The sequence below is a fragment of the Cricetulus griseus genome, chromosome 2, assembly GCF_003668045.3.
Source record: "Cricetulus griseus strain 17A/GY chromosome 2, alternate assembly CriGri-PICRH-1.0, whole genome shotgun sequence".
Lineage (NCBI taxonomy): Eukaryota > Metazoa > Chordata > Mammalia > Rodentia > Cricetidae > Cricetulus > Cricetulus griseus.
In genome coordinates this window covers 204,729,613-204,755,867 of record NC_048595.1, presented here as the reverse complement: position 1 = coordinate 204,755,867, position 26,255 = coordinate 204,729,613, and the positions used below count along the sequence as shown (strand labels likewise).

Sequence of the window (26,255 nt, the reverse complement as noted above, 5' to 3'; positions counted from 1 at the left end):
TTGCTGTTGTTAGTTGTTATTTATTTTTGGTTTTGGTTTTGAGGGGCTCTTGTGTTTAGCAGGCTGACCTTGAATTTACCATGAACTTCTGACCCCCCTGACTCCATCTGACTAGTACTGGGATTACTAGTGACCACCACCACTCCTAGTTCATATGCTGCAGCATTGGGCTTCTTTTTGCTTAGGCAAGCACTCTACTAGCAGAGTGACATTCTGATTTCTTTTTTGTTTGTTTGTTTTTTGGAGTAAATACATTTATTGATACCCATTTTACATATAATTCAATGAAATAATCTATAAATATAAAAGCATTTTTTTCCTTTGGTTATCACCATGGTCCATGTAAATACTCAACAGTCAGTCATCTGCAGGAAGCGCTCCAAGTCTCACTGCTAGGTTACAGACCTGAGTACACGTTACTCAACAGCGACACTGATGTGCTAAGTGGCCCAGTGGCTTTGGACTGTGACTACTGGGCATGTACAGTAATGAAATCAATGGGAAAGGTATCAGCCACGAACAAGAGAAACAATTATGAATTCATAACCCAGGCAAAGGAAAGGACCACAGCTTTCACTTGGTGTCAGAATACCAGAGACAGGGTATGTAAATAATATACACTGTCCACTGAATGCCTCCTCCAACCCACAGTGGGCAGTCCACCAGAGACTTCGGGTTATCTGTGGTCAAAAACAATTCTTAAAGAGCCTACACGGCATAGAATAAAAGGCATGGCATCAAAATTAAAGAAATGTGAGCTAAGTACTTCAGTGACATAATGAGTTTGTCCCCTCAATATAGGGGGCGGCGGGGAGAACCTTTCTGTCTTAAATTCCCTTTGTGACATTGTGCATGATGATTATCAAATGAAGAGAGCTCATCATCTGCCACCCAAAACCCAGGTGTGGAAATTCGCTCATTGCAGTGTCTTCCTCAGCACCTCCAGGGAACAGCACCTCCAGGGAACTGACGCAGCCCTGGCTGAGCCTGGCTCCCTCTCCCCGATGCCGTGCACACACCTCCTCTTTTCTTCAGGATAAACACAGAAACATCCTTTGCTGCACCTTCTGAAGCAACGAGCTAATGCACTTCCATGGTCCGAGAGGTGAGATCCGAGCTCTGAGAGGCAGTGTTAGAACATAAGCAAAGCAAGGTCTTTAGACACTACTCAAGTGAAAGCCTAAAGGAAGCGTATAAAACTCGCTTTTCCTATTGTTTTAGGCTGGAATTGACAACGACATTCACTGGTAAAGATGGATAACTGGTATCATCTACAGGTCCAAATTACTCCAACTATTATGGTAGGACCCAAAGAGAAGAAACACACACTGAGTTCTGAGGTCTCTATAATTCTTTTGTGCCGTAGTTTAAAAGAGATAGTAGCTTCAGGTGCACAGAGCCAGCCGAAGAGCTTTCATCTAAGCGAGAAACTCCACCATCACCTCCAGACTCCCAAAGGCAGCAGCTCCCATGTCCTGCAGCACATGGCATCTTACCCTGGAGTGAGGAGTGAGCTGGTACTGGGCCTCGATTGCTGAGATTCACACTAGATGGCATTCCTCGGTGTGCCATTGTGTGCCAATGCTTTCAGGCTCAGGGCACTGGGCTGGTGACTGCAGCTCCTGTGAGAAGTCACACCCACCTCAAATACCTCATGGATAGCTTTTCGGAAACAGTGGAAGTTGTAGTCTATCAAACCTTTTCGTTCAAAGCTTTCTTCCCTAAGAATGCAAACCAGTGCCAAAAACTTAGTGACTTCCTTTAAATAAAGACAGTTGTATTATTCAGCTTGATAATGGCCATCAATTCTTTGTCATAAGCACTTCCACTTCCATCTTCCTTTAATTCATATATACAAGACACATCAATTACAACATCAATCATGTCATAGCAAAGTTCATAAGACTGCATATCCACAGGGGAACTGTCTGTTGCAATGTAGATTTTGCTGACAACATCAAAGAGAAAAGCTTTTTCAATACCTGAATTTGATATAAAGGTATTTAATAGGTTTTCCAAAGTTGGCAGTTGTGGAATGAGTTTCTGAACCACCTTACTGAAGGCTTCAAATATTGAGTGGTCATAGATGCTAGTCAAATAAAAGCTAAGGTGGAGCTTTTCTAGCCCAGCATCTGCAAGGTCATCATTGGCCCTCTGATGAATGTCCCTCTGTTTCTATTTTGCGATCATCAGACAGACCATCAACTTTGTGAATAAAAACCTCAAAATTCATGTCTGGGTTAACCTTGTAGGCTTTAGAAACAGTAATGTGAAGTTGTGTTAATGCCTCCATGTAGTCATCCTGTGCATCAATGACATATATCAATGCTCCTGTCCCCCTGAAGATCATTTCATAGTCAAAGGTTGGGTCAAAGAAGTCTATCTGTCCAGGAAAGTCCCAAATCTGGACGTTCACAAAGGAGCTATTGGAAATGTTGTCCTTATAAATCTTGTTTGTACTTTCCAAAAGGAGAGTCTCATTGGGTGACATCTCATGAAACACCACCTTCTGGATGGAGGACTTGCTGCTGCGCCGCAGTCCATGAGCAGGATCCATGGCTTGGAGCTGTCAGCGCCTCCGGCAGCAGCCACCGCCAGCCCCCGTCGCTGCCTCCTCTTCCTTCTCCTGGAACAAGCAGGCTGCTCCATAACTGCCGGCCAGGGGCGTCTCTTCCGCTCCGTACTGCAGGGACATGGTGCAGGACCGCCGCAGCCTGTGCCCTGACATTCTGATTTCGATGAGGACCAAAAGTGAAGCTCTAACTGAGGTGAGGGATGACCTTCCAGAGTTTTCTGTGACGATTAGTTGAAGGTGCTCCTAGAATCTTTCTTGCTCGGACATGTTTTAAGCTATTGCTAATCGTGCTACTTGTGTTGCTGACAATTTATATCGGACATTCTCATTCTAGTGGTTTTTGTTGTTTTTTGTTTTGTTTTTTTCTCCACTGCCTTCCACTCATCCTTGGTTGTTTTCTTAAGGACCAGGTGAATTGGTCAGTCTACTGGACCTGGACTTCGGGGCCTCTCCAGGTCTGCTGTCCTCTACAGCTGGCTGTAGGCTCCATAGCAGAGACCAGCTCATAGGGACCCTTGGACTAACTTTAGGATGGAGGGTCCTGGAACAGGCAGAATGAGAATCTTTGATTTTATTCATTTCCTTTTGTTTTTTACTTTTTCTTGTTTGTGTGTGCTTTTTGCATGTGTAGGTGCACATGTATGGTTATGCAAATATTCATTTGGAGGCCAAAGGTTGATGTTACAGATCTCCTTTAATTACTCTCCCAACTTCCTCACGAAGTCAGGTCTCACAGTAGAACTCAGAGCTTAGCTATGGCTAGTCTCACCAACCACCTTTTTCTGGGTATGGCCTGCCTCTGCTCTCTACATGCCTCCCAGTACTTCTGGGAACCCAGACTTTGTTCCCCTCACTTAACTTTAACTTGAAGCCACCTTCCCAGCCTTAAAGGGGACAATGAGTGATTTCTTGCTGAATGTGAGCAGGATGGCCTGCCTCAGTTTCCCTTCCTAGTCTATCTCGAAAATGCCACAATTCCCAGGATACTGTCTTGCTGCCCTCCCTCAATCCTGGTCCAGCATGCCGCTCATGCACATTTTATAAAGTGTAGACTTTGCCTTTGGGCAAAGGTGGCTACTTCTTCCTGTGCAAACTATTGGACTATTATTCTCTTTCTTAAGTTGATCTTGAATATGATGTTCCCAGAAATAGACCTCTGAATTATCAGTTGAGTTCTAGAGTGTGATTCAAGGGGTAGAGAGGGACCCAAGTTTCTGCATCTTCAGTAAACTACCAGATAATGGGATTGTTGTTGGTCCGTGAGTTTAATTTTCCTGTGTGTGTGTGTGTGTGTGTGTGTGTGTGTGTGTTCGCACATGTGCACACACATGCATCTATCATCTGTGTTCCTGTCAGTGCACATGTGTGAAGGCTTCATGCATGTGTGTACATGTGTGGAGATCACCTCAGGTGGCTGTTCCTCAGGAGCCTTCCACATTGTTCATTGAGTCAGTCATCTCTCACTGGCCTAGAGCTTACTGCTTAGGCTAGAGTGGGTGGTCAGTGGGCATGTCTCCATCAACACAATGATGGTATGACAAGTGCTCACCTAACTGTCCCAGCTTACGTGGATTCTGGGCATCAAGTTCAGGTCCTTGTGCTTGCACAACATTCCCTTTAGCAACTGAGCCATCTCCCTAGCCCTAATTGAATTACTGACTCAGAGCACTGCACCAGACTTTCTTACTGAAAGTTTAAGTCTGTGGTCTGGTCACACTGAGCTTAGCTCCCCATGCTCTGCTCCCACAATCAGATCTCTACGTTTTCCCTGCAAGCATGCTGTGAGCTTGGGTTCCATGTTGCTGCCACCCTATCAACCTTTTCTTACCCAATTCTGTTGTTCCTAACAAAATCCATTGTGCCAAGAGACCCGAATTTCCTTGTTACCCACTACTTTCCATGGTTACTGCTATAAGTATATATTGATTAAGAGGTAGAAGAAACCCAGGTTTTATTTAAACTTAATTTTGATTTCTGTGTAAGTATCATGTTTCCAGACTCTCCTTGCTTTATAGACTTGCTACATGTTATTGTCTCACTAGTTAAGGCCTGCTGTAAGCTGCCTTACATTGTGGCTGTAACCATCGCCACAATCTACTTTACTAAGCTTCCCTTTGATGCCTTGGGATAATCCACTTAACTTTTCTAGCCTCCAGGACTTTGTGCTGTTGAGCCAGTCCCCAGACATCCAAGCACCCTCATCCCTGACTTTCAACACCTTACTGTAGCTGACAATATCAGTGCAGAGAGAAGTCTCCATGTTAACCAGTGTAACTAATAGTGACTTCTGAGGCCTGCCAGTGTTGTGGTCCATTACATGTTCTAATTCCCTGTCCCTAGATAGAGATCAGCATCAACATTCTGATTTGATGATGCCAGCAGAGACCAAGAAGACCCCTTCTTTTCATTGGAGCTCCATTTGGCAAGTTTTCTCTGGAGAAAACCTTGCTTTATGATTACAAACAGGGGAATCTTAAAAACTCCAAGTCAGAATACTAGTAGTCTAAAAATAGCTCAAAGTAGAGAGTACAGAAAGTTTTTTTACAAAAAATTTTTAGGATGATATGTCAGACAGTAAATTCCTTTGAGGAAAGACTTTACATAATTTGCATTTAATTGTCTCCATGTCATACTCTGATTAAAACCAATGGCAACTGGACAGTGTAGACACTCTGTGTCTATTGACACTATTGTGCCTATGCTGGTTTGGCAGAACAATGCAGTTTCCCAAAGGTTAAAGCTTGAACTTGGTGTCACCTATCACTAATCTGTGGTTTTACTCTTGGCATCTGTTTTACATTCTGCCACAATTAATTGACTCCTCTGTAGCTCCAGATGACATGGATGATGACAAAAGTCAGGGGGTGGAGGACTGGGAGAGGGTGGAGGTCTATAGTTAATAAATAGTGTTCCAATGATCTGGTGCATATCTGATCTTTGTCTTTCAAATAACCTGTGTCAATCTAGACCATTCAACAAATCCAGACAGATGGCTAGGTTAGGGGTGACTATGAAATTAGGTCGGCAGACTCCAGCCCCTCCCCCCCCAAATAAATGTTAGGATGGGACTACACCAGCCAGCTTTGCAGTTTGTTTTCAGTGAATTCCTTGGAGGATATTGGATGATTAGTTCTGGGTGCTAGTGGAAGTGGATGACTTGTTCTTATAATGAGCTAGGCTGATAAATAATTGATCCCAAAGGCTACTTCCAAAACACAGAAGATAGCATCATGGCTGTGTACGTCAAGATGTATCATGAGCATACTCTCTCTAAATTAGGGTGGAGATTCCCTACTCCATGGTGCATTGTGGCCCAGATGGCTCAAAAAGAAGGGTTAAGACCCTGATATCATTCAAGGAATTATTTCACTTTTTATCATCTTCGTGTGTGTGTGTGTGTGTGTGTGTGTGTGTGTGTGTGTGTGTGTGTGTGTGTAGGGGTGTACATGTACCCATGTTTTTGGTTTGCATATAAAGGCACCTTGTGAGTTGTGGGATCACATCTTATGCTGCACTGCCTAGATATGCAAACTTTTACTTTGGACTGCCATTTAAAAGCAAATCCCACATGAGGATGAAAAAAATGGAATTTGTGGTCTCAAGACAGTGACCACACAATCTGAAGTATTTCTGTAGGCTCTAAAGTTTTATTTCTGCAGGAGCCATGCTTAATGGAGTGAACAAACAAGGGTACCAAGCAGGAGTCTCACTGGGTTTTATTCCTAGTGCAAAGCATTCTCATGCCTCATTCTGAATGGATGGAACTTGGTGTCACATTCTCACACAATGGCCCTCATTCTGAATGGTTAGAGCATGGCATCACACTCTTACACAATTGCCCTTATTCTGAGTGGGTGGGCCTTGATGTCACACCCTCACACAGTTGGCTAATATGGAGCAGTCACTTTCCAGGGAGAAATGAAACAAGCACATATTTCAATTTCAAGAAGTGTTAACCCTGCAAGAATTTGAATTTCTGTCAAGTGGCTTCCTTGTATTTTTTTAAATGGAGTATTTTATTTAACTCTTTGGTAGGAAAGACAGTACAGTTTGCTTACGTTTCTCACAATTGCCCCTTCTTTTATATACATTTCAGTCTTCAAATTCAATTAACATTATTTGATTTTCCTGTTCTATGCTATTCATCTGTGTTAAGATGGGGAATTTTGCCCATTATTTCTGTTTCTCCATGAGATCACACAGCATCCAACTGTAATTGTGACTCTAGGACTATAATGAGGGAGATCAGGACTATAGTTATTACCCAATTCCTCTTGACAAACCATTATTCCATGAGATTAGAAAACCAGAATTTATTCACAAGTGTTTAGACTGATCATTGGATAGTATAGTCCCTGGGCACCCTTTGTAATTCTCTAACTGGTAACTGTACTATAAGAAATAAATGTGCAATATCTTTTACCAAGCACAATGCAAATGCTTCCCTTTTCTGTTTGCAAATGCAATCCTGTTGTACCAAGCCATTTGGCTGATAGTGTCTGGCTGGGTGGCATTCGTTTAAGGACATATCTGGCATTATTGATAAATGTTGTTATTATTCTATATTTTTGTCTATTGTCTACCAGGATATAGTCAATTTGAATTCCTTATCTATTTGTTTTCTGGCCTTATATTTGTTTGGAAGTCTCCTATGGTCTCCTACATAGTCAGTATAGATCAGTATCGGCTACTTTGGGATTAGCTTCTATGAGAGGAGGAGATTTGAGGGCAAGAGTATAGCCAACTGAAATAGCACAAAGGCTCCACACCAGCCAAATGGTAGGCTTGGTACTATCCACTGTACCCTATATGTCAGCTCAGGAAGCATTGAATACAGAGTAATTGCTATTTATCCCTCTGCTGCTTGAAATACTCAGTATGCTGAACAAAAGCCTACAGACTCTGTCAAGTTTTTTTAGCCCAAGCATTATTATCTCACAACAAGACCAGCAAGTGATTTGCTCTGGTTGGATCTGTGTCTTATTCAAAGGGAAAGGGTACAATTTAAGCCTAGAAATGTCCTGCCATTCAAGCCTAATAATCACTCTTACTGAGTGCATGTGTGGTAAATGTAATCTAGTTTGTTCAAATATTCAGTTCTGCACATCTGGTTTCTATTTTTAAGAGCTGTATCAAATCCTTGATCATACACACACACACACATACTCACACAATATAATGGATATATAATATATATTATATGAATATGTGATGTATATATGCCTTAGTTACTTTTAAAATGCTGTGATAATGCTAGATACCATGACACTAAGGCAACTTAGTATTAAAAGAAAGCACTGTTTGGGATTTACAGTTTCAGAGGGCTAGAGTCCATGATGGTGGCATGGCAGGACAAAGAACAAGAAACAAAGAACAAAGGCATGGCAGCAGGGACATGGGAACATACATCTTGATGCACAAGTTGGAAACAGAGGTGGGGGGTAAGAGACTAGGAATGGTGGCAGTCTTTTGAAACATGAAAGCCTACCACCAGAGAAACACCTCCTCAAACAAGGCCAGGCTTCCTGTCTTAGTCACTTTTATATAGCTGTGATAAGAAACCATGACCAAGAATGTATTTGGGACTTAACAGTTCTAGAGTGTTAAAGTCCATGACCGTCCTGCCGGACAGCATGGCAGCAGGCAGGCATTACACTAGAGTAGTAAGTAACAGAGAGATTACATCTTGGTCCACAAGGATGTGGCAGAAGCAGGCAAAGAGAATTAACTGGGGATGATGTGGGCTTTTGAAACATCAGATCCCACCCCTAGTGGCATACCTCCTCTAACAAGGCCACAGCTCCCAATCCTTCATCAGATGTCTCACCAACTGTGAATGAACAAAGTGTCTAAATATATGAGCCTATGGGCACGGTTCCCATTCAGACCGCCACATTAAGTTTGAATGACTTTAGGCATTAAATGCATATTTACATATATTATTTAATTTTTGTATACATATACTTAAAGTATACACCAACCTATTTTAGTTTATAGTGAAATGATAGCAGCAGTAAAATTTATGTATTTTTCACTTTCTATGAAATCCTCTTTAGTATGCAAAGAGCAGTTAGAATGTATTCACCAAATACAGTTTTAGTATTTATTATGTTATTAACTACAGTCCCCATGCTCAGTTTCCCAAGAGATTTATTTATTTATTTATTTATTTATTTATTTATTTATTTATTTGTGTGCATGTGTAAGTGTGGGCAAACAAATGCTGTGGTGTATATCTGTAGGCCAGAGGACAATTTGGGGGTATTGGTTCTCTCCTGTCTTGTTTTGAGGCAGGGTCTTTCTGGTTATTTCTGCTGCTGCACTACGTACAAGCTTCTAGATGCTATTCCTGCCTCCACCTTCCATATCACTGTAGGAGTGCTAGGATTACAGAGGCGTACTGCCACATACATATTTTTCACATGGTTTCTGGGGGCTAAACTCAGGCTGTTAGGATGGTCTGCTAAGCACTTTTGCAGATTAAACTGTCTCCCTGGCCCAAATGTCTGGATTTATTTATTCTACCATGTTGTAAACTTTTATCCTTTGACCTACTTCTAATTTCACTTTGTCTAGCCCTGGCAGCCATTATTCTCATGATTATTTGACTGTTTTGAATCTATGTGTAAGTGGGACCAGACAGTCTTTTTCTTCCCAAATATAGCTATTTCACATAGTCAAATAGTTTCTACGTTTGTTGTTGTTATTGTAAATGACAGCATGTTCTTTTAAGACTGAATAATAGTCCACTAATGTGCACACTACCATCTATTTCCCTAGCCCTCTGTGAATGGGCATTCATGATGCCTCCACATCTTTTTCACTGGCAATCATCTAGAAGGTGCTGTTGTTATTCCCTTTGTAGTAATTCCCTTTAAGTGTTTGAGGAATCTGTGCACTATTTCCCTTAATAGTCACAATAGTCATGAAATTACTAATGGTCAAATCCAAATAGTTACACCAATTCATCAACAGCTTTTAAATATATTTTTGAAAAAATGATCAGTGATCTAAAAGAGAACACAGGCAATCAATAAACCAAGAAAATGATATGCTCACAAATTGAGATTATCAACAAGGAAATATAAGCTACAAAAAGAATAACACTGGACTGGAGATGTGGCTCTGTGTTTAGGGTGCTTACCCAGCATGCATAAAAACCTGGGTTCATTCCCTGTCACCACATAAGCCAGGCATGGGGGCTCACACCTGTATTCTCAGCACTTAGAAGGTAGAGGCAGGAGGATCAGTAACTAAAGATCATCCTTGACTACATAGAGAGTTTGAAGCTGACCTGGGCTATATGAGACCTATGTCAAAAGAAAAAAATAAACCACATCCCATAGCCAAAATGTGTAATATGAGACATGAAATATTTACTAGACTAGAGTACCTGAAGAAAGCCTCAGTCTGAGGAGTGGGGGAAATAAAGATTGGAAAAGAGAAACTGGTGGTCTGTGGGGATCTGGGAAGAGGAGCTGGGGAGATGCTGAAAGAGGAAGTGCCCTAAGGAGCATTAGGAGGAGAAGAAAGACACTGAATACCTGATGAAAAGGGGGATCTATACACCCAAGTATCTCAGCGGACTTTAAATATAATGAAGTCAGAGAGAGTCACACAAAGACATAATTCCTGAAGGCCAAAGTCAGAGACTGGTGAAGAGGGTAGTAAGGCTAGGAACTGAGCTTCCTCCAGAAACTGTGGGGATCCAAAGACAGCAGTATGGATAGAAAATTTCATTACTGAATTTTTATTTTTATAAAAAAGAATCCACATGTTAGTTTTTGGGGTTTTTTGGTTTTGTTTTGGTATAGCCATCATAGGAGGAATTAATTAACATCTCATTGTGGTTTTGATGTGTGTTTTCTTAATGACTAATGATGTTCAACATCTTCATATGATTATTGATACAAATAACATATATATCCATGATATGTAACATGCTATTAACATATATATATATAGCACACACACACATATAGGTACACACACACACACACACACACACACACACACACACACACACACACAAAGAACATTAGAAGAAGAGGAAGGACACTTTGAATACCTGATGAAAGATGGGAACTATACCCCCTGCTACACCCATCTCAGTCACACTAGTTGGTCAGCAGCAGGAAAGGCTCCTGCAGGTAGGCTGCACCAACATCCCCCCATTGGTTCTGTAATCTACAAGTCCCACTCCACTCCAAACTCACACAACCCCCAAGACCTCAAGGTGTCCTGAGGCACAGACAGTGGCTGCACAGAGCTGACCAAGAGCAGCTCCCTGAGACACAGGCACAGACTGCAAGCATTGGACCAAGAGACGAAGACACTGCCTACACCGACTGGAGGAAGAGATGGGTAGACGCCAATGCAAGAATACATTCAACAACCTAAAGAGCAATGTCTTACCACCAGAACCTAATGGTCTTAAAACAGGAAGACCTGAACACCACAACACAGAAGAGGCAGAAGACAATTGCCTTAAAAATAACAACAAAGCTGGGCGTGGTGGTGCATGCCTTTAATTCCAGCACTCAGGAAGCAAAGGCAGAGGCAGAGGCAGGCAGATCTCTCTGAGTTTGAGGCCACCCTGGTCTACAGAGTGAGTTCGAGAACAGCCAGGGTTATTACACAGAGAAACCCTGTCTCAGAAAAAAAAATTATGAAGATGGTAGAGACCTGTTACGATAAATCTTTCCGCCAAAAGCTGCCCAAGAGACTTTAAAGAGGAAATGAAAAATTCCCTTAAATAAATTGAGGCACTGGGTGGTGCACGCCTTTAATCCCAGCACTTGGGAGGCAGAGGCAGGCGGATCTCTGTGAGTTCGAGACCAGCCTGGTCTACAAGAGCTAGTTCCAGGACAGCCTCCCAAGCAACACAGAAAAAAATGCCGTCTTGAAAACCAGACCAAACCAAAACAACAACAACAAAAAAAAAAAACCCAAAAACAAAAAACAATAACAACAACAAAAAAGAAAGAAAAGAAAGGAATAAAAGAAAAAAAGAAATCAGGAATGGACCATTATCTTTAATTCTCTCGTGTCTTACAAAGTCATGGTCTTCAGTGTCCAATGAGAGAGAATGTCTTTTGCATTCACACATCAAAATACTAGTGGCTGGAAAATGATATAGTATGTTGAAATTATTTCCTGAGTTTATATTTCCAAACACTACTGTAATTACACCAGCACACCACAGTAAGTGATTTCCTTACCTCTTCCCGCCAGTAGCTTTTGCCATTAAGACTTACACTAGCTTTCCCCAGCAGAGTCTTTCCTAGCCTCCTGTCCTTGGAGCTTTCTCTGTGTTACTTTACTTCTCTTGCCTGTGTGCTTGTATATGCAGGCAATACACTATGCATTTTAACAACCCCCACACTGAAACTCTTTCTTTTATTATTAATATCACTATTTCCTGTATATTTTGTGCACCTGAGTGCAGGGTGTGCATATGAGCATGAACACACAGAGGTCAGCATGGGTGTCTTCCCTCATCACCATACACATTATTGCTTCGAGATACAGTCTGGTGCTGAGCCACAAGCTCACTGATGCTGTCTTGGAGAGGCTTTCTGGTTAGCCAGCTCCAGAAATCTGCCTGTCTCCATTTCCTTCCCAAATGCTAGCGCTACAAAATTACAGCTGTGTCCCCACTTTTTCCCAGGTGCTGGGGATTTGAACTCAGTTCTTCATATTTTGCAGTTTTTCTGACAGACTCTTCTGCTAAATTCTCTGTTTAATCATTACAACTTGATAAGTGATAATTATATTTAAGAATATTATATGTCATTTTGACTTTGTGTTGGCTATTTATATGTCAACTTGATATACAGTGAAAGAGGAAAGCTAAACTCAAGGGCAAGATGCCCCGATGCTCACCTGTTGCCAGGACCTGGCCCAGACTGTGAACAAGTGACAGGACATTGGAAAATTGATTTTCCAATTTCCTTTCGCCTAGACAAAATAAGGTCAGTCTTTTCATGTCCCTCTTCGACAGAGAAACAAACCTCTCACCTTAGAGGCCTGGCAAAGATTGATGTTGTTCTTTGATGCTTCTGCCTGCTAATAGAGACTTGGCTATGGCTAACTGTATATGGACTGGGCCCTGTCATTTTTTAAGAGATTCAAAAACTGTATAAAATGTTTCCTTCTCAGATCTCTGATAGTATTAATGGTTAAACTATAACCAGGTGATAGTTCATTTAATAAAGTTCTGATAAGCTGATAGAGCAATGGCTACCTGCTGGTCAGTCACAAGCTCAGGTTAGATTTATTTTGGTTGTCAACTAAATATAAACATAAAGGGTTTTTCATCAGGCCAAAGGCATCTCTGTCCAATCTATGCCTGACTCTCTGGACAGAAGAAAAAACGTACAAGCTTCTAACTCAAACCTGCGGTTTTTGCTAGGACTCCAAGGTATAAATCTGTTCCTGATGTTTTACAGATATCTGATATATGCTTTTCCTATAATGTGGATTCCAGTACAGATTGATAATGCTAATAATACATCTAAGACTGTTGTGTCCTTTTATAAAATAAAGTTCGTATAGGCTTCAGAGGATCAAAAGTCATAAAGTTTGGATCTACTTCCCACAGGTCAAAAGGACTCCAGGTAAGTACAGCTTTTTGTTATCCCACCTGTCTGTTCCTGAGAATGGGATTTTCTCATCTGGTCTTGGGACTCTTGTCCTTCCTGATCACTCAAACTATGGGAGTAAGAGTTCTGATTAAATATATAAGTTTTAACTCCTGTTCCCTGATAGGGGAGGTCCTTCTGTGTATATTTTTGTCTTATTGGTTGATAAAGTACTGTTGACAAATACGGAAGCAAGTTAGGTGGGACTAGGAGTCGAGGAGGATTCTGGGAAATGTTATAAAGAGAAATCTTGTGAGCCAGGCAGGAAGTGACATAGCAGGCAGACTCAGAATATAAGCAGGGACAAGAAGAAAATCGCTCTCTTCTTCCTCCTCTCTTCTCTAGAGCTGCCATGTGAGCCCAACAAGAGAGGATGAATACCACTGGCGCCCTTAATCAGATAAGTCTTTATAAAATATATAGATTAATAATTATGGTTAATACTTAAGACAGAGATAGCAGATAAGAAATCCTAGTCATTGGCCAGCCACATTATAATTAATATAAGACTCTATGTGTTATTTTGGAATCCCACATGGTGGCAGGGCTTGGGTTGCTTGGCGGAAAGATTTATCCTTACAGTTCCCAATTTAAACATGTCTCAATCAGGTTTCTGCTTCTGGCAGACACATCCAAGCATCAGTTGCTGACTACAGCCTGCTCCTAAAGACTACAAGCTATAGACCTACGGCACATGTAAACCAATCTAGCTGATGTGAACACTCCCTGCTTCTTCAACAGAGTCTGCCAACCAGATGCTTCTGATAAATACTCCATTGCCTAAATTCCCTCTTTGCTTTTGACTAGCATTTCAGCCTGCTTGGGCCCCTGACTACGACACCCCAAAGTCAGCAGGAAGTAGCACAGAAAAGAATATGTCACCCCCTTTCCTTGATTGAGATGCTAAGTCAATAAAAAGTCCTCTTACATAGGAGACAAGATGACAATAAAAATTGTCCACTAGTAACTCAGGATTGAGTTACCTATAAGAAGAGGAGGTAATGAAAGGGGAAAACTATACTCAAAGGCTTCACTTCTAATAATTTAAAAATAAAGGGACCAGACCTTCACTCAGCCCCCTGCTTTAGCAGCATGACAGGCTACCGAAAACACACGTAGGCCTCTGATACAAGGAAACTCTAGACCTCCTGGAGCCTAGGGCCAAAACTAAACACAAAGAAACACCAACCACCCCCCTCAGCCTCCTAGGTACTTGATTCCAGGGAACTTTTTATCCACAAAAAAAACTCCAGGGGTGACCAAAACCTCCCCTACAGTCTCCAGGATACAGTTCTTAAAACTGTTGATATCTATGAACAACAGGCCACCTAAAAGTAGCAAGACAAAGCCATAGAAACCACAGAATGTTCCCTCTCTGCACTGACCAATGAGAATACCTGATACACAGGTATTTCATGCCAAAATATGACTGAAAAATTTCTTGATTGTTCCCCAAATGTCAACCAATCAGAAACCAACCCGTACCTACTGATGTAATCCTGTAACTTTTGTCTTTAAAACCCAGCAGTAGACAGGGAACTTCACTACCTCTGGAGGCTGCTGCAGCAGCTTGCTAGACAGGGTCCCTCCTGTGGTGTAGGATAAACAATTTAATAAACCTTATGCATTTGCATCGGTGGTCTGTCTCCCTGGTCTCTTTGGGGATCCTTGTGACCCAGGCACAGCAACACTAGAATCATTTTGGAAGAGGATGCCTCAGTTGAGAAAATTCCCCCACTAGATTGGCCTGTGGACAAGACTGTGGTACATTTTCTTGATTGATGATTGATTTGTGAGGGTCCAGGTCACTGTAGGTGGTGCCACCCTGGCTGGTGTTCCTGGGTGCTATAAGAAGGCAGAATGAGTACTGTGAGGAGCAAGCCAGTAAGCAGCCCCCTCCATGGCCTCTGCATCAGCTCCTGCCTCCAGGTTCCTGCCCTGTTTGGTTGGGCTTTTCTCCTGGCTCCCTTCAGTTATGGACTATGATCTGGAAGTGTAAGATGAAATAAAACACTTTCCTCCCCAAGTTGCTTTTGGGCATAGTGTTTTATCACAGTTATAGAAACCCTAATTAAGACAGACATTTATGGTGTTGAAATAAGGGTATCTACCACCTCAAACCTGTATTATTTCCTTAGGTGGAATGAAAATTCTTTGTTTCAGCTATTTTGAAATATACAACTGTTGTACAGCAATTTCCTCTGAATTGAAACATCCAGGAAGAAGTGGGCATGCTCATGAGATTCGGGACTTTGCCTGCCTGGGAGGGCTGAAACTTCCAGGATTCATAGGCCCCCCTCCTGAGGTAAAGTAACTGCTTTGGGAGGAGAATGAGCAGAAAAGCTGCCTGCAAGTGATGCAGAGAGCAGTGCTGCTGCCTTCCGGAGTCCTCGCTGTGCTGAAATGATGTAATTATTACTGTGGTCTGTTGTGAATTCCCACCCAGAGTTAACTAGGGGTGTGTGTGTGTGTGTGTGTGTGTGTGTGTGTGTGTGTGTGTGTGTGTGTGTGCGTGTGTATGAGTGAGTGTGGATTCCCAGGAAAGGTCTCACATGTAGCAACAATACAGTATTGTTAATATTGTTTCCCTATTTTGCTATAGAACAGTGGTTCTCAACCTGTGGGTCATGACCCAATTAGGGTTTGAATGATCCTTTCACAAGGATGGCCTAAGACCATCAAAGAACATATTATGATTAATAACAGTAACAACATTACAGTTATGCAGTAGAAACAAAAATGATTTTATGGTTGGGTGTGGGGTTACCACAACACACAAAAAAAAACTGTATTAAAGGGTCATTAGGAAGGTTGAGAACCACTACTATAGAAAATAGTAACTTTCTCCTCTACTTAACTGGATGTTTATACTATCTTTTTGCTCCTCCCTCTCTTTACTCTGAACCTTTATTCTATACTCATTTTCTATGAAACCAAGTCTATGATTTCCTACATATGAGTGCTTGATTTTCTGTGTCTGGTTTTGTTTACTCACAAACCATAACCCTCTCCGGTTCCATCCACGTTACTGCCATGGTGAGCATCGAGGTGAGCAGGAGAAGGTTCCTTTTCTCTTTAATTCCATAATTAAAGGGCAGGTAAGGTTTGTTTCAGAATCTTGGGGGGGGAGGGTCTTAGCACAACCATTATATGATACTTGGGAAATTGGGGCCCCCTTTTGGGCTTCTTAGTATCATTAATAAACAAAATTAAGAAGCTCAAGGGCAAAGAACAAACTAAAACTGAATCATGAGGACAATTCTTAGAATTTAAAAAGAAAAACTCCAGAGCAGGCAAGCTGGACATCTTGTGGCTGCCTAAAAGAGACATGGAGAATGGAGATGAAAAGGAACAAAAGCCATGGAGATGAGAAATCCCAGAGTGTAAGTTGAGGTGTTTTAAAGCCACTTCTGCTCTGGCTAGCATCTGAAAGAGGACAGAAGAGAAGAAAAATATCACGCTTTCCTGAGTCAGGCCTCTGAAAGGGCTGACCCAGACTGACCTCATGGTGGCTCATAGAGACTGTCCTAGAGATCAGGAATTCTGGGAAGGAAAAGCATGTCATCCTAAAGTGGACCTGCATTCCCTGGGGGTTTCCTAGTCTGGTCCCCTACTGGCCCCACTGGATTAAGGGAGGTGATGTCTCCACCTAGAGGTTGATTCTATCCTTACAATAGAATTTCATTACTTCTTACATTATCTGCTATAACACAGCAATAAGATCTCTGTACTAAACACAATCTACTACAGATGGAAGTTTCTCTGAAAGGCTTGAGAGAAGCATTAATTTATGGGTATAACAATAAATCATTGAGAGTCAATTTAATACTGTGCCCATTTAGCAAAATAATAGTGTTAGGTCCCTCAGGGCCTTTGCTCCATCTAGCCATAGATTCTTGGCCCAACAATGGTACCAAGAATGGGTCTCACCTAGTGGAGAAGGACTTAAATCCATGCAGAAAGTGGTTGTTTATTCCCATGATGTTCTTGCTACTGTTGCATGAGTGGGGATGTCTTGTCAGGTCAGTAATTATTGTAGCTCAAGGTTCATAGCTGGGTAGGATTAAAGACTACTTTTCCTCTCTGTAGCTCTCACAGCACCTTCTAGCACTATGAGAGCAAACCACTATGGATGAAGCATCCAGGTTAGTACTAGGTTGATTTTTCCGTGTTCTAAACTCAAGTATGTGGTGTCTTCAGCCATGGGGTCTCATTGTCAAGTTCTGGACTATAGCCTAAAAATATGGGCAACAGTCTGCTGTAGTGTTTGGGGGTCTTAATATCTCACTGACCAATACCTCCCCTAAGAAGTTATCCATTGCTGGCACTGTTTTTTTTTTTTAATTTTTAGCCTCTGGTATCTATTAAGGGCATTATTATCCTATTATGGGGTGATTCCATTTTTTCCACCATATGAAGGTTTCTTCAGTAGTAGATTTCCATGAGACCCCTTAGAAAGGTTGTTATTGTTATTTATCCCCCACATCCACACCCACAAGTGGCCAAGGTGCAGAAAATAGAGATGGCCTAATGCTCAGCCCTAAATGAAACAGATATACCACACCCCCTTTTCCCAAGGTTCGGGGATCCTTGCAAAAAATGGAGAAGAAGTGTAAGAACCAGAGGTGGCAGATAGATGCAAGGAAACAGTATCTTCTGGACCCAGCATGGCAGTTGCACACAAGAACTCACAGTGACTATGACACCATCCGGAAGACCTGTGTAAGAGCAAGACAGATGAAGTCTCTGCATGGGAAGGAGAGTTGGGCCTGAGATCCCACCCAGAGTCATGAAGCTGCTGGCTGCTGTTAGCTGCTGGGAGATGGAGAATCAGTTTTCTCCAAGAGAGTAGCTCCTGCTGAAGTTGACCAGACATCCAAGAATATTTGGGAAGCACAAATTGATCTTTGTGGACTTTCTTTTTAAGGACAGAAAGTTAGGTAAAGGTTAGGGAAGATCTGGGAAGAGTTTGGGAAAGGCAGTGAATATGATCAAAATTTTAATAAAATTAGAAACAACAGGAAAGAGTTTTGCAAATACAAGCTGTGAAACACTGTCAGGTGTTTGGGAGTCAGAAACTGTACAGTCTTGCTGAAGAATAAAATGCAAAGGGTGGATATTTCAGCTATGATTATGATTAAAAAGTTGGGCAAACTTACTGGTTGAGCTGATGAAGGGCTTTGTAAGCTTGTTCAAACCACTTTGCCTGCTAGGAAATCAGGTAGTGTGTAGGGCCAGACAATGGACCCACGGGTAGCAGAACTTAGAAGTGCAGGTCCACAAGGTTAGGATCCTGAGGCTGTAGATTCCTAGCTCTGTGTTTTGGAGAAGTTTCTTAGGCTCTGAAAACCTAAGTATCATACAGTGATGAGTAAGTCCGTCTGATTCTTCATCTTGTGCAATTAAAAGATACAATGACAGAAACTGCACTTAACATCATCCTCACCATGACAACCATTGTCACCACCACCACCAACACAGTCACAATTTTTCACTGCCACTGTTGTAGTTCAGAGGACAATTGTAAAAGAAAGGAGGGGATAAGAAAAACAACTTGATAAAAAATCTTCTTCATTATTCTGTATGGAGGATGGTAAGAACTTTAACTGAGCCCAGGACAATTGTGAGGAGAAAGTTGGTATGAGAAAGACATGGAAATTCAGATCCACTTTGTCTACTAAGAGGAGACAGCAAAGGAAAGTGTCTTTCTAGGGTATGATTGAGAAGACCAGGGAAACAGTGTCGCCTTGTGCCAATACAGACAAGAAGGAAGTCAAAGTCAGTTTGATTTTAAAAGCTTTTTCTGAAGTAACCACAGCAATAAAGAAGGCTAACATTTTTACTAGAACTTACTGTATGCTATGTAATTATCTTGGTGTTTCACATATGCATATATGTGTATCTTACCAGAAATGCATGAAAGCAGTGTTTCAGATATCAGCTTTGTTGAAGGGGTAGAAATGAAATACGTGCATATATATAATGAGATATTTTGGAGACAGGGCCCGAGTCTAAACAGGAAATTCATTTGTTTTAAATATCCCCTTTACACATAGCCAGAGGTGGTTGTGTGTGTGTGTGTGTGTGTGTGTGTGTGTGTGTGTGTGTGTGTGCGCGCGCGCGTGTGCAGGTGGCATGCATGTGCAGGTGGCAGCCAGAAATCTATATGGAATGGCTTCCTCACTGGCATTCTTACTTTAGCTGTTGAGATAGGGTCTCTCACTGAACCTGGACCTAACTGATTTGGCAAGGTTGATTTGCCCAACAAGCTTCAGAGATCTGTCTGTATCCCTTTCCCCTAACTCTGGGATGACACATAAGCACCACCATGGGCAGATTTTTACACTGGGTGATAGGGATCTAAGTCAATCCTGATGCTTGTGAGACACAGACTTGACTATCACTTTAGCCCTTAGTTTTATAGAATATTCCAATTGTGACCCATGGTACAAGGCTAGTGTTGGAATTTTCTACTTGTGATGTCTGATTAGCACCCACAAAGTTGGATTTTAAATCATTTCAGATTTCCGAAGGTTATTCATCCTTAAAGAGAAAAAAATCCTATTGCTCATTTTTAACAGTATGGATGATTATGGAGGATGCTACCTAGGTGAAATAAGCCAATTTTCATTATTTAAGTTTATTACTGAAACAAGACACATACAGACACAAACTCACTTATATGTTGACTCTAAAATAATTAAACTTGTAGAAACAGGGAGTAAAATGGTAATCACTGGGGGTTAATTCCTCAATGGGTATACTACAGTTTGAATGTAGTTTGCTCCACAAAAACTCCTGTTGAGGATTGCCTCCCCATGTGATGGTATCAAGATAGTATGTCAGGGATTAGGGTGGGGAGGAAGAGGTGTCAAGATAAACACATGAAAGAAATCAATGTCAGAAAAAGGCAGGACCCACCCCTTACATATATACTTCAGACTACATAACACAAATAGAGCATGTGCAAGAAATTCTGCAATCTCTGAACACAGGAAGATGTACGTGCTACATAAATGACCTACAAAAGGTCTCAGTACTTGGGGCCCAGAACTTTAGAGTCTCTATTCTATCCCAGCCCTCTATCCCACTTCCACCCTTAGGAATACTTTTGTTTTTCTTCATTAACTGCTTTCATGTCTATCATATCCATGTTTCTCTACTCCATGAAACATGTTCTGCAAATCTCAGTGTGTCTCCTCTGGACTCTGATTCATATCTTTAACAATAATGGGGGCTTGAAGGCAGGTGACTAGATCGTGTGTTCATGCTTGAAAAGAATTAATTTCCATCATAATGGAGTAGATTAGGCCTAGGGGAACTGGCTTAGTCACTATGAGTAAAGGGTGTTATGAAATCAAGCCACCCTCATGTTTGGATTTTTCTAAATGTTCACTGATCTTACTTATGCTTCCACAATGGTAACTCAAACTATCACATCACAATAAAGTAGAAGATATTTACCTGGGGCTCAAGAGATGAAAGTACCTAAATTTGGGCTTTCTATCTCCCAAACTGTGAGCTATACAAACCTCTTTTTGCATTACCTAATGTCAGAGAGCAACACAAAATGGATCAAGACAGTAGAGGGCTTCAGCCACACATGAGGAATTAGTTCTAGAGTTCTGCTATTCAGCATATTACCTATAGCATATTATAATAACTAATGTGACAGTTAATTTGAAATTCTATTTTGCAATATGTACATGTATTTGTGCCTGCATTTCTATGTACACCATGTGTGTGCAGTGCCTGTGACAGCAGCCAGAAGATGTCTTCAGATCCCCTGGAACTGGAGTTTCAGGCAGTTGTGAGCCACCCAATAGGAGTGTTGAGAATCAAATCCTGGTCCTCTTCAAGAGCAGCAAGTATTCTTAACCACTGAGCCATCACTCCAATGATAGTGCTGATTATCAATTTGATATTTTTAGAGTCATTGTGGCTGCATTTCTATGTTAGGTTAGCTGATCATGATGACCTATACTAAATGTACATAATACTAGTCCATGATTTCCCCACTGGGATGGACTGTACACTTAAATGTGATCCCAAATTAACTCTTCCTTTCCTGTGTTTCTTTTGCCAGGTATTTCATAACAGCAAGGGTAAAAGTAACTAACATAGAGGGATCATGAAGTGAATAGGAAAATTTCATTTGAGATTGCAGGTCTCTGTTCTTCTGGGAGCCTTCTGAAGTAACAGCACGATCTCATGCTCTGGCCTCAGAGATATTTTATTTCTAGTCTCATTGACTTCCTTACCATGATGAACTGTACCCTTAAACTGTGAGCCACAATGAGCCCATTCTTCATTTAAGTTGTTTTGTGTCAAGTATTTGATTAACAGCAAGGGATATAGTAAAAACATCTCTAAACAATGTTTTTTTCTTTTTTTTCACTTAAAGTTTTATCGAGAGTAGTCCTCATGTTAAAAGTTCTTATTACAGAGCAAGCAAACTCAACATTTTCACTTACGTGTTTTTGTGGAAGTCTTGAAAAGTATCATGTTCTGTGAATTATTACTTATTTTACAAATGATGATACTTAAGATGTTGCCAAAAGGAAGATTTTGTGTGAAGCTTATGAGTGAGGATATCTCTGGCTTGGGGCAACCCTTCAGGCAGCTACTGGGGTTGCAGAGAGCCTGGCTGCATTATCACATGGAATGTGTCTGTGTGTACATGTCTCCAGGAGCTCTCAAGGTCCGGGAAATGATACTTCATTTAGGACTGGAGCGCTTCTCTGCAACCTCAAAATAGAATCAACTTTTAGCCTACAAACCTATTTCAAATGTATGTCATTGAAATTGTCCAAACAACAATGTAAGGGGAATTGAAAGCAGACCCCTCTTCCAGGTTCAAGTCTGTCAAGTCCTGACACAGCAACAGCCTCCCTGGGGAGGTCTAGGGGATCAGAGTCTCCCTCTCTGAAACAGAAGACAAAGCCTCTCCTCTTTCCTTGTGCCACACACAACAAAACTTTTTGAAGATTATGATGTTGGTTGTTTTGTGTCAAACATACAGCAAACCCCTTTGATACCCTGTCCTTTTATATGCCTCTCGTTTCTCTGGTTCCCTTAGAAATCTGAACCTCAGTCAAGGAGCATGCTCTGTCTATCCTCACTGTTCTGAAACTGCAGGAACATAGTACATAGCAGCGAAGCCTCCAAAAGTGTGGCTGTCTTTCCTGTACCACAGGTGCTTGTCTCAGTCTCTTGTATGTGCAAGCATGTGCACATACATATATGTATGGAGGCCAGAGGACTCTGCAGGTGCTGTCTAACCTTTGTTTGATAAGACAGAGTTTCTCCCTAGCCTGATATTCATCCATAGGGTAGGCTGGCTGGCCAACAAAGTCCCAGAGGACTCTACCTGTTTCTTCCTCCCAGCATTGAGATGGTAGCAATGATACCATGCCTAACACTATTGTGTAGTTTCTGGTGTTTGAACCTAGGTCTTCATGCCTGCAAAGCAAGCATTTTACTAAAGGAATCATCTTCTTATCCAGTGCAGGGGAGGGGTTCCGGGGAGTGGGGGGACAAGGGTTTCATTGCTATTTAGTTTTAGAGCTATATGAAAAATGTATGTTGGAAGACCCAAAAGAGAATGCAAGCCCTCCCTTACCAAGATGTGTAAGAGTAGAGTCATCTGCTTATGACTTTGCTTTTGGAGCACACATCCAAGCAGAAGTAGCATTCACTTCTGAACTTTCACCCATTCTTTCAACAAATATTTTTCAAGCACTGCCTTGCATTCTGAAGACCAAACTGACAAATATTGTCAGCCCGCTACAGTTTGTGGTCTCTTTCTATGAGAATTTAAGTGCTCTTGATAATTTTATGCAAATTCATGAAATGATTTTTTTTAAAACTTTGGTTTTTTTTGAGACAGAGTTTCTCTGTGTAGCCTGGTTATCTTGGAACTCACCCTGTAGACTGGGCTGGCCTCGAACTCAGAGATCCACCTGCCTCTGCCACCCAGTTGCTGGGGTTAAAGGCATGTGCCACTACCGCCTGGCTCATGAAATGATTTTTACCACAGACAAACAAACCAATTATTTTTTTTTTACTTAACTAATCCCTCTTGCTTTATGAAATAAATTTGTTCCACAGGCTAGTCCAGAAGAGTGAGTCTTGCCTTTGTTTTCTAGTAACTTTCAATGGTAGGACATATTTTTGACAAGGAAGTCCTTTGAGATGAACATTTTTGTGTGTGCTTACAGTGTGAGTGGCATGGGAAAGAAGGGAGGAGGGCGGGGCACTCTGTGTAGCGGGGCGGGGCGGTCTGAGCTGCAGGCTCCTCTGCAACATTGGCACTTCTAGGTAAGATGTCTCTTTTAGGGAGGACACTGTCCCCATTCCACCTTCATGTTTGGCTTTGTTTTCATCATCTTCAGACTTTAGGCTAGAATTTCTAAGGCTTCTAACTAGCTCTTTCCCTGTCTGTGTGTGGATGCAGGTCCACAGCTACAGGATCACGCCCCAGTGGTATGACTTCCTGGTGATAACTCCTGAAACAGTGTGGAGGGGCGTCGAGGACTTCTCATTCACTTCAAGCCAGTTTGAAATGTGGATGGTTACGTGACATTAATGGCTGGGAACACAGCACTTGCCTAGCACATGCAAGTTCCTGTCGGATCCAGCACTGGAAGGGAAGGCTTTTTTCTGAAAGTGCCCTCACTGATAACACTGGCATTGATAGCTTCCCTTTCTAGACTGTTTCTATGGGGAGGGCACTCTGGAGGAGCCATTTGGAACTTAATTCTCAGTTTGCCTGCCATGTGCTCCAGACAGTATTCCCTCAGGCAGGAGGCAGGCTCCATGTCTCATATTTCTTCAGCACTTTGCAGAGTGCTTGTGTCTATGTTGAATTTAGAATGAGTGAAAAATCTGTATAGGCAGCTTATTGACTGTTATACCACATGTACTATGTTCACACTTTCTGACAAAGCTCTGCAAGAACACTGAAGGGGTGTGTGTGTGTGTGTGTGTGTGTGTGTGTGTGTGTGTGTGTGTGTGTTTTATATGGTGTGTCTCCTCTGCAGCCTCTGCAGGTTGTGTTGTCAGTGATTATTTTAATCTTGTATGTGTTTCTCCCAAGCCTCGTGTTGGTGTTTTGTATGAATGAGTTGATCATGGTCCTCAAATTTTCATAGATTGGAAACTTAACCCCTAAACATGAAGTGCTTGTATTTAAACATGGGACTTTTGGGAGGCAATCTGAATTAGATGAGGTCATGTGATGGGGCCCCCATGACAGAATTGGTGTGTTTATGTGATGAGAATACATTTGCTCCATCTCTCCATGCCATAACTGTGATTGTGTCATGACATAACAAGATCATCATCTGATGTCAGTGCCATGTTCTGGGCCTCTCCAGCCTCCAGAAAAATGGACTCAATAACTTCTATTCATTATAAACTAGCTTGTAGTATTCAGTGACAGCAACAGAAAATGCACTATCACCATTTATCTTGAGTCTCATAGCCACTTGATTTTGTAATTACAGTAGAAACTGCTTGTAGGAGCATTTGAGCCATGTAAGATACACAGCTTCTAATCCTTCTCCCTGGCTTATCCAGCTGTCATGGATGCAATTTCCAATGTACGACCCCGACAGCTTTCCTGACTCTAGAGTGGGTGTTGGCCTGGCCTCCCTATCAGCTGCCCAAGTCCTTGTGCAATTCACTGTTGTGGTCATTTCCCTTTGCAGACACACCAGCTGCTCCCAGCCCTCCTTAGCAGGTCACAACACATGCACTGAGCTGTTTGCATCCACCAGCTCATAGCCCTCCTCCAAGTACTGGTCTCTGGAGAAGGTCAAGTTTGGATCACAGTCCCACTAGAATTCTCTTCCCACATTCTAGCCTTTGTGATATTTTCCATTGAGTGCACTATTCCTTTGTGTGTGTGTGTGTGTGTGTGTGTGTGTGTGTGTGTGTGTAGGTGCATGTTTGTGTTTGGATACATTCCTCTGTGTGTGCCAGAAGACAGCTTTGGGTGTTGTCCCTCAGGCACTGTCCATTTTTTGTTTGTTGACACAAAGTTTCTCCCTGGCCTGCTACTATGCAAGCATGCTTGACTGGTTGGCCAGTGACCTTATGGATTCTCCTGTACCCTCCTCCCCTAGTCCTCAGATTAGAAGTGTACCCCACCCCACCTGATCTTTTCATTTTTTGTGGTTCTGGGGATCAGTCTCACATCATCCTGTTTTGCAATGTGAACATCTTTAAATTATTTAGTTCACCAAACTCTTGTGTCCTTGTCAGTTGACCGTAGGTGTTAGCAGTGCTGCTGAAGGCCTAGGGTGAGAGCATTCAGCAGATTGATAACTGTCGAGGGTATGACCTAGGTCCTGCTAAAAACTGAATTTTTCTGAGACCCCACTGTGCAGATTTCACTGAGCCATTGCAAAAGCATGAGAAGAATGACACTACTCAACAGCCTTGATTTCTTCTTTATTCCCACATGTCAGCTTTCTCTCGCTCTTGGACTCAAAGAGCTTTGTTACTAGGATTGTCAGAGTCAGAACCTGAGTCCCAGGTTCTCAAACAAGCTGTCTGTCGACAAGCCGTTAAACTGACAAGTCACAGAAAAGTGGGGAAAGGAGACTTACTCGATGTGGCCAGATGGAGAAGAGGAACAAAGATATCTAGTGACCTCCCAAGTGCATCTATGGGCCTTCACAAGAGGTTTTGGTTTAAAGAGAAGGCAAGAAGTGCCCCTGGTGAAGGCATGGTCCAGCCCAACACTGACCCATCACTCTCTCAGCTCTAAACTCTCCTACAAGGTCACCTGAGACACTGTCAGAATGTATGACAAGTTCTGAGAGACAAGCTCCCCCAAGGTCTAGTACCCAGCTTCAGCCTTATGTCCCAGCAAAAGACTCCTAGGAAAATTCTAGATTCTCAGAGTTCATCATTTTAATAGTCTGATAGCCAGGGGGTGGACAGAACACAATATCTTTGAAATATCTTCATTCTTAGAAGGAATGGCATACCTTGAAGCTGGTCTGCATTGCACATGTCTTTTAAAAACC

At 42.0% G+C, this 26,255-nt stretch overlaps 1 pseudogene; it reads right to left on the bottom strand.

The window, feature by feature from the left end:
- Positions 1 to 1,531: 1,531 nt before the first annotated feature.
- LOC100771399 lies at positions 1,532 to 2,695 on the bottom strand (annotated as a pseudogene).
- Between the last annotated feature and the right edge of the window lie 23,560 nt (positions 2,696 to 26,255).